Below are 17,642 nucleotides of genomic sequence, written 5' to 3' on the forward strand. Positions count from 1 at the left end.
CATGTGTTGATAAATGATCAGTGTCAACAGTAAAGAAAGATTATTAGCATATATATGAATTGAGCCAAAGCTAATTATGTTGAAATGAAAAACTCAGATATTTTGATATTAGTATTTTCAGAGTATAGTTAAAAATGAGAAAAAAATCTTCAGATAAAGATAAGTCATTAAAGGCATATCTATTCCTGCTCTTTTCCCTAAAGTCAATTAAAAAACAAAAAAAGGAAAATCAGAGAAGAAAATTCAGCCTCAGTGAAAAGACAGTTACAACTATACAAATTATTAAAAAAAATCTGTCATAGATAGTGAAATTTGGGCAAAGTTTTTTAGATAGGTAAAAAAAGACACACATTTCTACAGACATTGACTGCAAGTATGTGTGCAATGAATGCATCCTGAGAGCCCAATCATCAAGGTCTTAACATGAATCAACAAAATCCTGAACCCAGGGCAATGTAGGAGTATCACTATCACCTTCTCACACAGCAGAATAACAAATGAGGACCAATTTGCAGCAGACTGTGTGCTGCCTCCTCAGCAATGATCTTCAACTTCCCTCTCCTTTTGAAAAACTTTTAAGGGTTCTGAAATATAGACAGATATATATCACAATTCCTAACTGGCCATTGTAAAATCCAGTCAGCTAAAGATCAGTAAGTCTTAAATCTCCCTAAGCTTTTTAACATTTTGGAATTCATTTTGAGCTAAACATACCTGAGGTGAGTCCATGGTAAACGTGATATGAATGTATTCTCAGGCAACAGGCTTAACTGTCCAAGCTTCAGTAAAGAAAACAAACACAGATCAACAAAAGGGAAACACAAATCACTGAGTGAATAAAGGAAACAAATGAATTTTTAGAGCCAAAACAAAATAGAATGCAAGCTAAGATTGATTTAAATTCCCAAAGAAACAACTTTGTCAATGTCTAAAACTACTTGTGTTTTGCCAAAGCAGGAGGACTTTCAGCCAGAATTTAAGAGCTTTCTAGCATTGATATCCTCCTCCTTACTTACACACTTCTTTTCTAGCACTCAATTGCACACTCAGAGATGTGGGTCTGATGGAAGTTCTTCTAATGCATATTGAGCTTTTACTTTGGGTTCTAATCTGTTTCTGTCACTTTAAAAGCAATCTCTAACTCTTTCTCTTCTGCTTCCATATGGCCCTCACTCTCATTTCATTCAGGTTACACTCATTCTTCACATCATCAGAAAGTACTTACTTCATCATGCTACTTAAATGAATAACCATCACACTTTCCTTTTGGCCTATTTTATGTTCTCTTCATAGAATATTCATGACAATAATTCTATACATAAATGTAAGCTTTATGAGATCAGGGTCTTTCTCTTATTCATTGGTGTATCACAGGCACTATTTATTTCCCTCCCTGGGAAAAATTATTTTAAGCAGAAATGGTAATACATGTGATCCAGTTATAATAAAAATATATGTGACTATTAAAGAATCTGATGTAATAAGATACTGATAAAAAAGACCAAGTTGAGTGATTTGCTTAAACATATATTTTGGAGGGCAATAATTGAAGAGTGATTTTCTTTATTACTTTTGTTTATAATATAGAAGAACAGAAAATGATAAAATTACTGTGACAGAGTGACTGATTTTACAAAAAAGAGACAGTTCTACTATTAGAGGGAAGAAAATTACCAAAAGAAGCTATCTTTGATATAATTTATCATGAAGACATAGATGAATACTGGAAAGAGTGTGAGAGAAAGTACTTCAAAAGAATGAGGTAAGATTTTTTTCCTAATGGATTAAACACATTTACTTGATATTCTTGAATAAATTGTCAAGTTCACTTTATGCTGCCAGTCAACTCTTGATTATTCATGTTATTTTAAGAACACATCAGCACATAAAGGCAAAGTTTAACGTGGGAGTAGTTGTCGGTTATAATTGATGCACAGAGAGAGTGGAGGGAAGTCTGGCCATGATGAGTAATGGGGCAGAGACAATTGATCACTGTTGATCATACTGAAGACTGGTTGTTTGGAGACAATCTTCAATCCTCAGTCTTCATTATTTAGGCATGGCTAATCAGAAGTTGATTAATTTAGATAATCTAATGTCTACATTTTAATTCATACCAAAATATGAAAACTTTTCTGTGCCAGGCACAATCATTGGTAAGGAAATGATCTACAGCTTGCATGGGCATTAGAGTCTAGTGAGTGAAAGAGAACAATTAGGTAATTACTCAAAGAATTGTTAGGGTCATTCTGAGATGCTAACCACTAGTGCCTATAATAATATATTTATGACTGAAATTGACTAAAAGATGCATTCATTTCAACAAATATTTTAAAATCTGCTTCTTACGTGCATAATTTAAATTTTGAACACACCCAAACCAACTAATATTCAATGAGTTCATTCTAGGTGAAATTATTATATTAATTAGAGAATAAGATAAAAGAAACAAGAAAATCAAAGTTATCTCAAGAAGAGTTAATAAATTAATTTTATAGGGGTTTCCCTGGTGGCGCAGTGGTTAAGAATCCACCTGCCAATCCAGTAGACCAGGTTCGAGCCCTGGTCCAGGAAGATCTCACATGCCATGGAGCAACTAAGCCTGTGCGCCACAACTACTGAGCCTGCGCTCTAGAGCCCGTGAGCCACAACTACTGAGCCCACGTGCCACAACTGCTGAAGCCCGTGTTCCCTAGAGCCCGTGCTCTGCAACAAGAGAAGCCACTGCAATGAGAGGCCTATGCACTGCAACGAAGAGTAGCCCCTGCTCGCCGCATCTAGAGAAAGCCTGTGCACAGCAACAAAGACCCAACAGAGCCAAAAATAAATAAATAAACAAATAAAAATGAATTAATTTTATAAAGAGAGAAAAAACTGCATTACATTATATGTGCTTCCTCCATCTTATTTATGGAAGTGGTGATAGGCACATTATTTTTATTCTCTCTTCTGTTAGGTATTAATGTGGGCGTTTTGTGAAAAGCTTTTTACATTTTTTTCATTTTTATTTTTAAACACAACCAGTTTCTAAAGAGAGGTTTGAGGTCATCAATTCATTGTATATATTTTGAAGTTATTCTAGATTATTTAATACTTATTAAACTATTAGAGTATATAATTTTAATTCAAAATATATTTTTACCATGCAGAATGGAATTAATTTAGTAAAACAATTACTGATTATAATATCAAACAGAGTGGCACTGAGAGGGCATAATTTTCTTTTAATCATACTGTGAACATAGGTTCTTGGCCACCTTTCCAAAGTTATCAGTTTTATCTGTTTTATTTGATTGTCCTAATTAGTACAGGAGAATATTCTAGGGTATTTTATTCGAAAAACAAATAATTATCATTGATCTCATGCTCCCTCAAGCATTCACAGGCATAGTCAAGTTCTAGTATCTGGAGAGGCAAGCCTCGGAGCCGAGTCTGGGAAGCCTGCATAGCTGGTTGATAGAAAACTTAATGCAAAAAAATGTTTTCCATCTTGACTTCAGTTGTATATTTCACAATGCTCCCTTTAACATCACTTTACAAACTCTTAATAATGATCATTTCAAAATATTACATTAAAACCATAGTTAGAGATGTAGTGATTCCAAGTGGTATTTACACTAATGTGTACACTTGGTGCATATTTATGCTTTGTGTATTGTTCAGCATGTATGTTGTACCTCAATAAATGGTTCATTTAAAAATGAGGAATCAAAAAGAGTTTTAATTATACCTAAGAACACGAAGGTAAAACTAAGAATAGTTGTACAATTAAATAAAATCAGGGGGCATAAGTCAAGAGAGAAGAAATATATAAATTTATGTTCATAATAAAGAATTACTGGATAATCTCTAAACTTACAGAGACTATTTCTAATAAAATATAGCTCATTTATAATACAAGCCTTTCTAATTTTAAATTTATAATAAAATCACATAATTAAGAAAAGGAAGTACAATGTAAAACATTTAAAGAACAAAGAACTAGAAATTATAAGATAAAATAATAATAATATGAGATACAGAAATAGTATTACACATATCTATCATAGTTACATATGGGTGTGAGAATGGACTAAACTCACATACTTAAAGAAAAATAGCTATCTGATTTAATAACAAAATAAAATATGACTTTAAATTATATAAAAGCAACAGATCTAAAATAAAGGCATTTAGAAGACTGAAAAAAAGAGGAAATAAAAACTGCATATGCAGAGTTAACACAAATCAGTTTATCAGGGATCCCAATTTTCTATCAGAGACATTTAAGTGCATCTGGAAATTATTAACGTATATTAATATAAATCTTTAAAATGCTAAAGGATCAAATTCACAATGAAGATATACTAAATAACATCAATATTTACAATGAAAATGAGTGCTAGGTAAACTGTGCATTAAAATTAGACTTTGATATGTCACTAGTAATGAACGTTTTACCAAACTATACAACGTTAATATAAGGTTATATTTGAGGCCTTTAAAAATCTTCCAAAAGATATGCACCAAAAGACATTGCAATTCAAGAGACAACAAGCAGCTTGGTCCATTATTGTTTAGCTCTTCCTCATTTATAATTGAAATATTCTTAGCTTTGCAATTTGAAACAACATAGGGTTAATCTACTCTCCTTCTCACAGGTCATGCCTATTTCCATGGCTGTTATTGACACAATAACCAATGAATATGTGTGGAGGGAAGGAAGGAAGGACGGAAGGAAGGAAGGAAGGAGGGAAGGAAGAGATGGCAGCTAAGTATTTAAACATTTTTCACACCTTGCCTTGAACTGTGTCTTGTAAGTGTGTAGTTATTTTGAGTGTCTGTGTGATGTGTATTTCTCATCTCTTTAATTTGCACTGTTACCCTAAATGCTCTTTAGGATTGAAGTTCAAAATTTTTGTGGAGTGTTTACTATGAACTCTGGACCGTGTGAAGTTCAATGCTTTAAAGATAAATAGCATGTTTTCTATTAACGTGCAAAATCCTCTTGGGGTTGTTTTATACCACATGGATTGCTGTTAGGTGATTATTTTCTGTGATGTTGTTTATACTACATTAATGCAAACAAGATTATGTCTGCTATTTTAGCATCTGCTTTAAATGATTGACTCATTAAACTTTCCAACAACTGATACCACTAGATCCTGACATCATTTTCCACTGTTTTGTTGTTAATCATATCTCTCATCTACTGCCATGTAATCTTGTTTTAAAACATATATTAAAGGTTTTTAATAATCATTACTAAATTTTAAAGCTTTTATTTTATCCAGCATTATATTTTTGAAACATTTTAAATCCAATTCTGTAAACCTAATAACATAATAATAATAATGATATTTACTCTTTTAGTTTTCTGTTACAAAAAGGATTAAGCATTCATTAAATGCTTTCATCCAAAGTATTATTAAGGGTTTTAAAATTGGCAAAATATAAAATATGCTATTCCATTAAATATCCACATCTTTTTGAGCCATGTGCCCACAGAGCTACCACAGAGCCCAGCTGAATGGTAGGGAAGGCTTGTCAATATCCTGGTTGAGAGCTGCCCTTCTCCCACAAACATCATAGAATCTAATAGAACTTTTTATGAAAAAAAATGTTCTATATCTATTCTCTCCAATATAGTATAACACAGTTGCATGTGTCTGTTGAACACTTAAAATATAGCCAGTGAGAAAATTAATTTAATTTTATTTGATTAGAGCTAATTTAAATATACACTTCAATAGCCATATTGTATAGCAGGGGTCCCCAACGCCCCGGGGCCATGGACTGCTATCGGTCCGCGGCCTGTTAGGAACCGGGCCGCACAGCAGGAGGTGAGTGGCGGGCAAGAGAGTGAAGCTTCATCTGCCGCTCCCCATTGCTCCCCATCGATCGCATTACTGCCTGAACCATCCCCCACCCCATCAGTGGAAAAACTGTCTTCCATGAAACCGGTCCTTGGTGCCGCAAATGTTGGGGACCAACGGTATAGAGCAGTTCCACAATATTGGCATGTAAAAAGTGACACAATATAGTGAGTTTTATGAGCAGTTTACAAATACTTTTGGAAACAAAGTGAAAAAGTATGTTTTTATGAATCCAAATTAATACAGCTCTACCTGTACATATTATGAGTGGATAACTTTGGATGATGGGAATTATGGTGATTTTCTTTTTTCGTGTAAAATTGGAATATGTTACATACATATGTTATGGACATATTTACTCAGAGAATGATCACTAGTTTCTTTTAATGGAATGACAGATATAAGAATAAAAGATGACTCTCAAGATTTTATGACTGAATGGGTACATGGTTCAAATGAGTATGATTATTCAAATTATAATTACAAAACTCTAATCATATGTATGTGTCAAAGATAGAAATTTCAAGTCTACAGGAGGAGCTGGAAGAATAATAATTTTATATGGATGTTTTGAATTTGAAATGAGTCAACCATGAAGAAAGGCAAAGTGTTGATCATCATTCCAGATTGATATACCACAGCCATGTGTACACCAGTTAAGTCTGAAGAATAATAGTTACTGATACAGTTGACCCTTGAACAACAAGTGGTACCAAAACCAGCAGATGCTTAAGTCCCATTGTTAGTCCTCCATATCTGTGGTTCTGTATCCATGGATTCAGCCAACCACAGATCGTGTAGTACTGTATATTGAAAAAAATCTGCACATGAGTGGACCCACACAGTTCAAACCCATGTTGTTCAAGGGTCCACTGTATATTGATCACCCATTATTTGTTAGACACTGATCCAAATTTTTTACCTATTTTGTCTCCAAGGCAGGCATATTACTGCCCCTTTCTTTTAAATAGATGAGGAAACAGAGGGGGTTAATAAACTTTCCAAAGTTCATAGAGATAAAACTGGGATTTAAATGCAGGGAGTCTAGCCAACTTTAAGAGCCCATACTTCTAACCACTATACTATATAACCTCGCATAGGTAGTAACCTACATATGTATATAACCTATATTATTATGTAACCTTATATATGAAGGCTCTATGCAAATGAACAAAAAAAAAGAACACTGTGACAAAGGGAGAGATTTACGCAGGGAAAAAGTAGGAAACAAAAAAGGATAGTTGGAGTTCAGATGAGAATTTAGAGATGCATGTGTTAAATGAGACTAAGAAAGTATGACAACAGTAGGTGTTAAAAATACAAGGCTACGTATTGAACTGATACATCTTGGCATGTTAATAAACCCATGGAAAAAGACCTGTGTTATATTTTAGGATTAACTAGGATTAGTGTAGCAGTTAAGAAAAATGAGATAGCATACCCAAATGTTTGCATAAGTCGATGAAATTAAATGCAAAAATAATCAGTAAAAATAGCATTGAAAACACATTCAAGGACATGTGTTATGCTTCACCAAACAAAAACAAGGCATTTCCATAATGTGAGCATAATGAGAGCATCACAGAAGCATTTATTTAGTCTGTTAGCAAATACTTACTAACTAGGGATATCAATATGTATAGAATTTTATTTTGTTTTATTTAAGTTAATTTTCTTATATGTGAAAACAAAAATTAAATTGTAACATTCAAAATTTTTGTGCAGTGCATTTGCACTGCTAAATTTTATGGAGCAAAATATTCCAGAAATCATACAAATTTAACTTTCTATTTTTAGTTTTATAACAAAGAAAATGGTAATTTATAATATTCATTGTTTGGGGCAGATAGATAATGATTTCAATATATATTTTTAGTTTTTAAGTGATGAAATAAAGTAAATATATGGGAGAAATTTGAGAATTTCTCATTGATATTTTATATAGAGTGTCAGTTTTCTAAAGTCTGCTCAGACTCTGCTTTAAAAATCCTTGTCAAAAAATGGCAACATCTGATTCATCATGATGTTGGTATCAGTTGATTGTCTTTTCTTATTCAAGTGGTGATTTTCTTGTTTCTTTTTATGACATGATTTTTAAAAATCGTATCTTAGATGTCTGATCTATTATGTTAAGACTCCCTTAGTTCTATTTAAATATTTTACGTTAGCAGATAGTCGCCCTGTTTAGGTTCAGTTTGTTAGTCTTGGCCTAGTTTGGGGACTGTGGGTGCAATGGCAGTTAATTTTCAGAATCTTTATAGTGCTATTTTGGTCTACTTGGCTTATCTGGTGCCATGTGGCTCCCACCAGGTTGTAGAGAAGGAAAGCACAGAGTTTATTGCAGGGCCAAGCAAGGAGAATAAGCAGCTCATGCTCAAAAGATTCTGAATATCCTGATGGCTTTTAAGAAAGGGTTTTTAAAGACAAAGTGAGGGAGAGGGTCATGGGGTATGTGTTTAGCTTGTGCATAATTCTGATTGGTGGGTGGTGAGGTAACCATGTGAGGTCAGAGGAGTCAGCATTATTAATCTTCAGGCTCCAGCCAGTCTGGGGGTCATGTGTTAATGGTCAGCATGAGTTAAGGTCCTCCACCTGGTGGAAGTTTTAGTATCTGCAAAATAACTAGTGGATGTGGCTCAGTATATTATATATAGCCTTTGAGGAGGAACTAAAAATCCTTGACTTTGTTTTATGGCTAAACTATTATTATTTGTCTTCTTTTCCACTGTGTCTATATTTTCTCATTTCTCTAATTAAGTTTGCTTTTTGGAATTCAGGGAAGGCCTAGGAGGCTAAAGCTTTTCTACAAACAAGAGATAGGGGACATGGCTGGGGAGAGAGGGGTTTGTCTGCGGGAAGGCCTGCAGGGTCCTTCTTGGTTTCAATATCAACAATCTTACTGGAATTGTTTTCTGTATGTGGTTTGAATTAGAGGACAAGAATTCAACTTTTAAACATGGCTACCCATTTGATTTAGTCACACTTATTGAGAACAAAATCAATATCTTACTGTTGCACAATACTGCAGTGTTATATTTTATCATAAAACACACAATGGGCTTTCCAGATAACCCCTTCCCAGTTTAAGAGAAGTAATATTATCACTAATTTGAAATCTCTTTGGATCTACCCCTGACTGCAACCTTTTTTTTCCTTTGCTGTTTTATAAATAATGTCTATGCTGAATTTTGCATTTATCATTTCCTTTATTTTCATTAAAGTCTATGATATATATTTATTTTCTTAAGCAGTATTATACTTTCCAGGGTTTCTAATCTAACAAATTATGAGAACAGAATCTTATGAATATTTAAAAATATATTTTTCAGTTAAAAGTTATGTAAATACAAACATATTTAAGCATTCCCTTAATTATACTAGTAATACAATGATAATGTTATTCACCTATCCTTATAAAGCTTTAGATTCAGATGCATATATTAATATTTCAATATCATTAAGTGACTAATAATGACTATTTTAAAAATTAAAAAGGATGGCATAAATGTCACATAAAAAGGAAAATGACACAAATCAATAATAAGGAAATTCTTTTTGTAGTATATTGCAAATATAGCCATTAATTTCCCCTCCTCTTACTTTGTTGGTACTTTTTCAATATGACACTGTAGCTCCTCATAAAAAGGGTGGAGTCTTTTTAATTAACTGTTGAATCTGCACTTGACCATGTGACTTGCTTTGACTAATGGGATAATAGTTAATATGATGGAAGGAATGGCTTAAAGATTCTTGTTCATTTGGGTTTGCTCTCTCTTGCTGATCTTGGGATCATTGATATATCAGAAGAACCCCTTACAGCTTCCCAGGGGAGCCCAGGGCAAACTACTGACCCATGGAATCCTAAGATATATAAATGGCCTATTTTTTAAGTTACCAAATTAAAAATGTTTTTTTACTCTGCAAAATATAGCTGACAAAATTTCCCACAAACGGTATAGACTATTTATCCCGCAAACCTATCTCCCACAAAATAAATACTTGATAAATATAGCAATGCATATACTTTGAAATATATAAATGGACTTGCAAGAAAGGAGGGGAAATTATGAGACCAAAAGAGTAGGATGAAGACAAATAGAGAATGCAAGTGAGCCAAAGCCAGCACCTACTATGAGGGGATTTGAAGATCTCAAGGAATTCAGTGGTTTACTTTTTGTTTGTTTATGTTTGTTTTTTACAGTCTTACCTTTTGATTTTATTTATTTTTATTGAAGTATAGTTGATTTACAATGTTGTGTTAGTTTCAGGTATACAGCAAAGTGATTGAGTTATATATGTATATACATATATATAATATATATAATGTGTATATATATATATTCTTTTTCAGATTCTTTTCCCTTATAGGTTATTACAAAATATTGACTATAGTTCCCTGTGCTGTACAGTAGGTCCTTGTTGGTTATCTATTTTATATATATTAGTATGTATGTTAATCTCAAACTCCTAATTTATCCCTACCCCCGCCTTTCCCCTTTGGTACCATAACAAACCATAAGTTTGTTTTCTATGTCTGTGGGTCTATTTCTGTTCTGTATATAAGTTCATTTGTATCAATTTTTTAGATTCTACATATAAGTGATAAGATATGATGTTTGTCTTTGTCTGGTTTACTTCACTTAATATGATATTCTCTAGGTCTATCCATGTTGCTGCAAATGGCATTATTTCATTCTTTTTTATGGCTGAGTAATATTCCATTGTATATATATACCACATCTTTATCCATTCATTTGTCGATGGACATTTAGGTTGTTTCCATGTCTTGGCTATTGTGAATAATGCTGCAATAAACACTGCTGTGCTTGTATCTTTTTGCATTATGGTTTTCTCTGGATATATGCCCAGGAGTGGGATTGCAGAAGCACACAGTAGCTCTATTTTTAGTTTTTTAAGGAACCTCCATACTGTTCTCCATAGTGGCTCTACTAATTTACATTCCCACCAACAGTGCAGGAGGGTTCCCTTTTCTCCACACCCTCTCCAGCATTTATTGTTTTTAGACTTTTTGATGATGGCCATCCACAGGAGACAATCTACAAGCACGTGAGCATGCAATATGGAGGACGGTTTTAGTGCAGAGTGACCAAGCATAAAACTGGATTCCCAAAGATCTGTACCTTCAATGAAAGATAAACTAAATTATAGTCCTCCTTTGGGAGATGTGACACCTCTGAGAATTCATACCTCCAGCTGGTTTTCACATAGGATTTGATTTGTATTACATATTATGGTGTAAGTAATTACAAACTTAGATATGACTTTAGTACCAAGTGGCTTAGTGCCCTCATGTGTCTCACAGAACCAAAAAAAGCTCTCTATCAATAAATTTAGCCTAAAACCAAATCTTATAGTAACATGTAAAATAACAGTGAATATGACTTCAGCAACTTAGTCTATGAAAAGTCAAGAAGAAGGAAATATGACTGAGAGTTGGAAGACAATCAAACAACAGAATCAGACTCATGAAGATTCCCTATATTGGAACCATCAGTTATAGGATATATTTATGCTTATCATAATTAAAAAATTAAAAAAATAATGGAGGTAATAAAAAACAGAAGCAAGGCATTAAAAGACTATTAAATATAGCCATGGATATTTGAAAAAATAAAATGTCAGAAATAAAATACTAAAGTTAAAATGAATAAAAATAAAAGTAATAAAACTTAAAATCTTGTGACCTTGTGCAGAAGGCTTTGGTTCCTCAGCAAGGAATTAAGCTGAGGACCCCTGGCCCATTTGTATATCTTTATCTTGATTAATTTGCATAAACTGCCCAAGAGATTTCAGGTCAACGGTGTCATTGAAATCTCTGCCTCTTGGCTTTTTAAATTTCTCCAAACTTGGATAAAGTGAACAAAACTGGGAATCTTTAATGTTGGGGAATGAGTAAGAGTCCTTTTGGTAGTGCTGTAGGAATACCTCGTGTTAATCTTACCAATGTCAGTATCATATATGAACCAGTGAATGGAGTCATGAACCAAACCAGCAACGGCTGGTTGAGTCTTCCTCACATCTCATCACTCTGACACTGATTCTTCCATCTTTCTCTAGCCTTTATAAGAACCCTTGTGATAATGTTGCACTAACCAGGAAAATCCAGGATAATCCCTCCAGTTCAAAGTCATTTTATTAGCAAACTTAATTCCATCTGAAGCCTTAATTCTCCCTCACCATGTAACATAACATATGCACAAATTCTAGGGATTAAGACGTGAACATTTGAGGAGTTGGGGAGGCCATTATTCTGCCTACAGCATACAGGAAGGGACTAACAGTGAGTTCTAGGTAAAGAAAGGCCAGGCATTATGAGTCATTTAAACTGAAGCACCTGACATCTACTTAAGTTAACACAATAATAATACAATTTCAAAATAATAAATGAATTCACTCTTTTTGAGGTACAGAATCATGGCTCCTATTTATTATGAGAACTCTACTGTTAAAAATAAGAAAAATGGCACAGTAAAATTTGATTTGGTTCAATAATTTATTAATGTGTTCTATGAATTTCATTCAAGATAGGCCATTTGGAAATGAATTTAATTGTTTAAACACTGGATAATTATCATTCGCAGGACCTTCAATTCCAGGGGCCCTAAAGGTCTTTGTGGCTTTTCTTCTTGCTAAAGAGGCTATGCTAATCACCTCTGGTGATTCAGAGCAGAACAAGAATGAATTAAAGCCCAGCTATTTTAGATATTAGTGGAAATAGTGTGATGATTCAGAAATAAATAATCCATAGTACTTTTGGATGGAGTGATAAATATGTTCGGTTGAAATAAGAGTTCTGAATAGGAAAAAAGAAAAACTTTATAGTGAAGGGTAAAACTTAAAGGAGAAAACATCCTTTTAAATTGAACTTGTGACCAAGACAGAGTAATAAATAGAAGACTGAAAAAATAAAAATATTCAAATACAAAAAGCAATTAAACCTATATCCTGAAAAAAAGAGGAAAGAATACAAACATAATGTTTAAGCATAATATCAGACATCCTGTAAGAATCACAGATATGTGTGGATATCAATTTAAATTCTTTCCTGGAAGAAAAAAATCTTTTTACTAGAAATTTTTAGTAAATGTAAAATAATGTACATATAGATTAGAACAGGTAGCTTTAATACAACATAACTTAAAGTAGATTTTTAAAAAGCTAATATTAAAATCCCTCATAAATTTAAGTTACAAAGAGATGGTGAAACGTGCAGAGTATATCCTGCAAATTTGAGAATTTATACTCAGTGGATATTGTTTGACCACAAAATTTTTCAATATTACCATGGCTTGGACTCTAAGGTGGGAAGACAGTTTACTATCAGTTTCAAGGATAGTATATGATTTTCTTTTATTCTATTGTGTATCTAAATAAGTGTACTCATGTATATTATTGCCTTTAATATTTCTTGGATTTTAAATTGATTAATTTACTTTTTCAAATATTCAACATATACACCATTAATTCTCTCTGTAACTCAACTTTGATAGAACATTATAAATTATGTTAGGCATAGTTTAGTACTGTAATAATTAAATAATTCTGAACCATATACACATTAACTACTTTTGATGAATGATATTCAGCTCTTGGTGACATTTATAGCTGGTGTACTGCATTTTTATATTAAAATTACATTATCCAGTCACTAATTTAAAATATTTTATCTTGGTAATTTTTTGAATATCAGTATGATTTTTCTAATACTTTTCTCATGAAAAAAAATAATTCATAGCTTAAAATTATTACCTCATTGAAAAGTTTCTGATGTATTTATAAATGGCAGATAATATTATGAACTATACTCACTGAAATCCATTAGAGGTTTCTACTTCCATATAAACCAGCTATAACCCTGATCCGTTTTGTTGATTCAGCATATGTTTCCAAGTAATATTTAATAATAAAATGTGGAGAATTTTCCCATTTTTACAAATTAAAAGTAATATGAAAATACTTACAATAAACACAAATCAATATAAACATAATTATTAGTTTAATTCACCTAAGAACTCACATTTCCTAGTTAGTGAGAAAAGACACATTTTTTCCTAGATAAAGATGTAGTGTAAAGAATTGTTTTCTTTAATAGACACCGTAATTAACTAAATGATTTTGGCTTTCTGAGGTTTTGGCAAACTTTTTAAAAATAATTGCCTGAGTATCAGATTCAAATATCCAAGCAGTCATATATATAGAAATAAGAAGAAAAGTTCTAATGACTACATGGATATTGATCTGGGGATCAATTTCCAAAATATCCTGTTAGAATGCATAAAAGATGCATAATTTGAAACTCCTTTGAATCAAGGAAATGAGGGACTGTATAAAACTAAAGTCCTTTTTCAGAAAAGAACATTGCTTTTCAAAATGCCACCAGCCCCAAATGAAACATACTATTAATTTGTTAATTAGATATCTTTAGAAGAATAAAATTAAGGAAATTAGAAAGGCTAAATGTGATGGCAATCGAGATACATACACACGCATGAATGCACACACATACACACACACACACACACACACACACACACACACACAGGATGACGCATTACGCAAATAAGCAATTCTGGATGAGAGACTACAGTGAGTACTTCTTGGTGGCTAGAAAACATTTTAAAAGGATCTGAAGTGTGAGTACTCAGAGAAAAAAGGGAGACAAAATAGAATGAAGATAGAAGTACCTTTATTCAAAAAAATTTTTTAATTTTGCTCAAATCTCACTCTATACTTTAGTATTCATTCATTAGTTTGTGTTTAGTACATTGTTATAATAAATGACTAAGAAATAATTAAACACATCTGGAAGGATAACTCTTCTCTATTTGAAGTTGTATTTGAGGTTGAAATAAAGCATTATTTTGCATAGGTGAAACAAATATTTCTTTAAAATTACTAAAATCGGTTCATAAATAGTTTGGGAATAGGATAATTTTTTCCAATAGTTGATATGGAAAACATCAAGAGGGTAACCTCATATCTTCCTCTTTTCTCTCTGTTCGATCTCTCTGACCTTGAGTGACTAAAAACAGCTGCAGGATCAGAGCCAAACATCTTCTATAAAGAGGGACCAGAATACTAGAATCCTAATGTAAGAAATTAATCATTAGAGTGAACCTATTAGCTATTAATTAGAAATTATGCATTAGGGTGGGAAAATTCCTTATCACTCAAGTTCCTAAAGAGATGAATCTGATATTTGGATACAATGTAACTGTGTTTGATTTTGTAATTGATAAAAGTATTTGTATTTTCCATTGGAATGATGAAAGAATGAACTTAGTTTTTGTTTTGTTTTTGTCAATGGAATCAATCTCTTTTTTATTATTTTAACATCTTGATACTATAAAATCTACTTATATCCCTGAATCACCCGCAGTTAAACAAAACCTTTATTGTTAGACATATAATATTTCTATTAGTCTAGCAAGATATCATGCAAATATCAGATGTCAATAAATATTTTTTAATGAATGAACAGATTAATGAACAAATGAACCAAATTTCATAATAGACTTTAAGTGTTACTACACTGTTGTCTAAATATTATTTCTTAGAATACATAAAAGGAACAACCAGAAAAAATAAACCTATGATATCTACTTCATAAATCACTAGAAAACATAAATATCTAAAAGAGAAACATCATAAAATAGAAAAAACAAAGTAATCCCAACAAAAAAAATAATAATGAGGCAGCAGGCAAAACAAATATTTTGACTGGGGCAACTTTGATTTTCATAAGTTGTTAAAACGTAAGTCAATTATTTAAACTGTACTAAAAACTGGTCACAAAGTATGCACAAAGATTATTTGAGAAACAATAGCCATGCCAACAAACCAAAACATACCCCCAAATTTTGGGTGGAAATATTAATGTCAGAAAAAGTAAAGACCACAGCAAGTCAATGTTGGATCAAGATCTCTTTTGAGAAACAAGGGGTGAAATGATTGATGCAGTGAAATTAAAGCTGACTGTACTAAATTATTTCATATCCAGGTTTGACATGGATTTCCACAAGCAAAATAACAGAGACACTGGAATCATATTTGTCACTTTATTAGTACACTGTAGAAAATGGGGAATTCACGTAAATCATATCACAGCTTTTTAGCAGTTCTTCATTTTCCTATTTAGCAACACTGGTGTAGATTTAAGCTTAATAACTGTAAGGTTAACAAAAGCCTTGTAATTTGCATTATGGACAAAATGATAATAGAGGTTTACAATATAAGAATGTTATTTTTTTCCACATCTTTACTGGAGTATAAATGTTTTACAATGTTGTGTTAGTTCCTGCTGTACAACAAAGTGAATCAGCTATATATACATATATCCCCGTATCTCCTCCCTCTTGTGTCTCCCTCCCACCCTCCCTATCCCATCCCTCTAGGTGGTCACAAAGCATGGATTGATCTCCTTGTGCTATGCAGCAGCTTCCCACTAGCCATCCATTTTACATTTGGTAGTGTATATATGTCAATGCTACTCTCTCACTTCATCATGTTATTTTCTTGAATGCCAAATTGTTACAAAATTTCTTTCATAAGACTTGTACATTTTTACTTTATGTTTGTATACAATGTATTTTCCATTTTTTACAATTATCATCGAAGAAACAAAACTGTAACAATTTATATATATGTATACATACATATATATATTTACACACACACCTATATACATATAATTATATGCTTGATTATGTGGAAATAAGATAGATTTTTAAAGGTATTTTTTTATTTTATTTTTTTTTTGTGGTACGCGGGCCTCTCACTTCTGTGGCCTCTCCCGTTGCGGAGCACAGGCTCTGGATGCGCAGGCTCAGCGGCCATGGCTCACGGGCCCAGCCACTCCGCGGCATGTGGGATCTTCCCGGACTGGGGCACAAACCCGTGTCCCCTGCATCAGCAGGCGGACTCTCAACCACTGCGCCACCAGGGAAGCCCTAAAGGTATTTTTGATAAATATTTGAGTAGTGTATACCAAACTGACACAAGTTGTTGAAAAAATAGGATCAATACTTATTTCTACCTCTCAGCTCATTGAGTCAACTCTTTCTTGTTGCTGTTCAATGTTTTTCATTTTTGTACCTACTAAACATTAAGCAAACTCTTAAAAATTGAGACAAAAACCTAAGCGCCTTCATATTTCAATATTTTTCTTGACAAAAGATAATTTTGTCTCAATAGCGGTACAGCAGTGTCTCCTCTGGCACATAGGCTAGTGGGATTTACAACAGAAGATTCCTAACTTTCATAGGCTGCTTACTTCAGATCAGTCAGTGATTTTGTTTTCCTGTTACAAGTTTTCCTCAGTGATATTGTACAGGAGCATCTCACTGCTTCAAAATTACTGAGGAAAGAAACTTAACCCTATTTTAAGACTCTGGAAGAAACCTGTAGTTTTTCTTCACTTTAAGTGCAAGTCAAGAAGAGTTTTTGTATGTGAATCATTATTAAATCTGTACTTTTTCAAAGAGAAGAAGAGGATCTATTTTCTTTTCACTCTTAAGTGTAAAAGATTTGAAAAATTCTGTTATCAAACACTAGAGAGCAAACTTTCCAAAGTGTAAAAATTTTGATGCTAATCTCTTTTACTGCCTTCCAAATTTTACATACTAAACAGGAAAATCAATTCCTTACTGCTCAAGGGTTACTTCTAAATTGAATAGCAATAAACCCCTGTGGAACTAACAAAATAATTTTATGTCACTGTTCTTTTAGACATATAGACTATCTATCTTCTTCTTTAAATAATGGAAA

General features: G+C 32.7%; 1 protein-coding gene across 2 annotated transcripts in view; it reads right to left on the minus strand.

Moving 5' to 3' along the window:
- The window catches only part of LOC307189185 (uncharacterized protein), a 347,413-nt gene that overhangs the window by 55,981 nt on the left and 273,790 nt on the right, over nucleotides 1–17,642 (minus strand). For both annotated transcript variants that reach the window (XM_079927001.1, XM_079927000.1), the window contains exon 5: nucleotides 715–779. The gene's annotated coding sequence lies outside the window, so the exon portion shown is untranslated. The remainder of the gene's footprint in view (nucleotides 1–714; nucleotides 780–17,642) is intronic.

The sequence above is a fragment of the Stenella coeruleoalba genome (genome assembly GCF_951394435.1).
Source record: "Stenella coeruleoalba genome assembly, chromosome: 1".
Classification (NCBI taxonomy): Eukaryota; Metazoa; Chordata; class Mammalia; order Artiodactyla; family Delphinidae; genus Stenella; species Stenella coeruleoalba.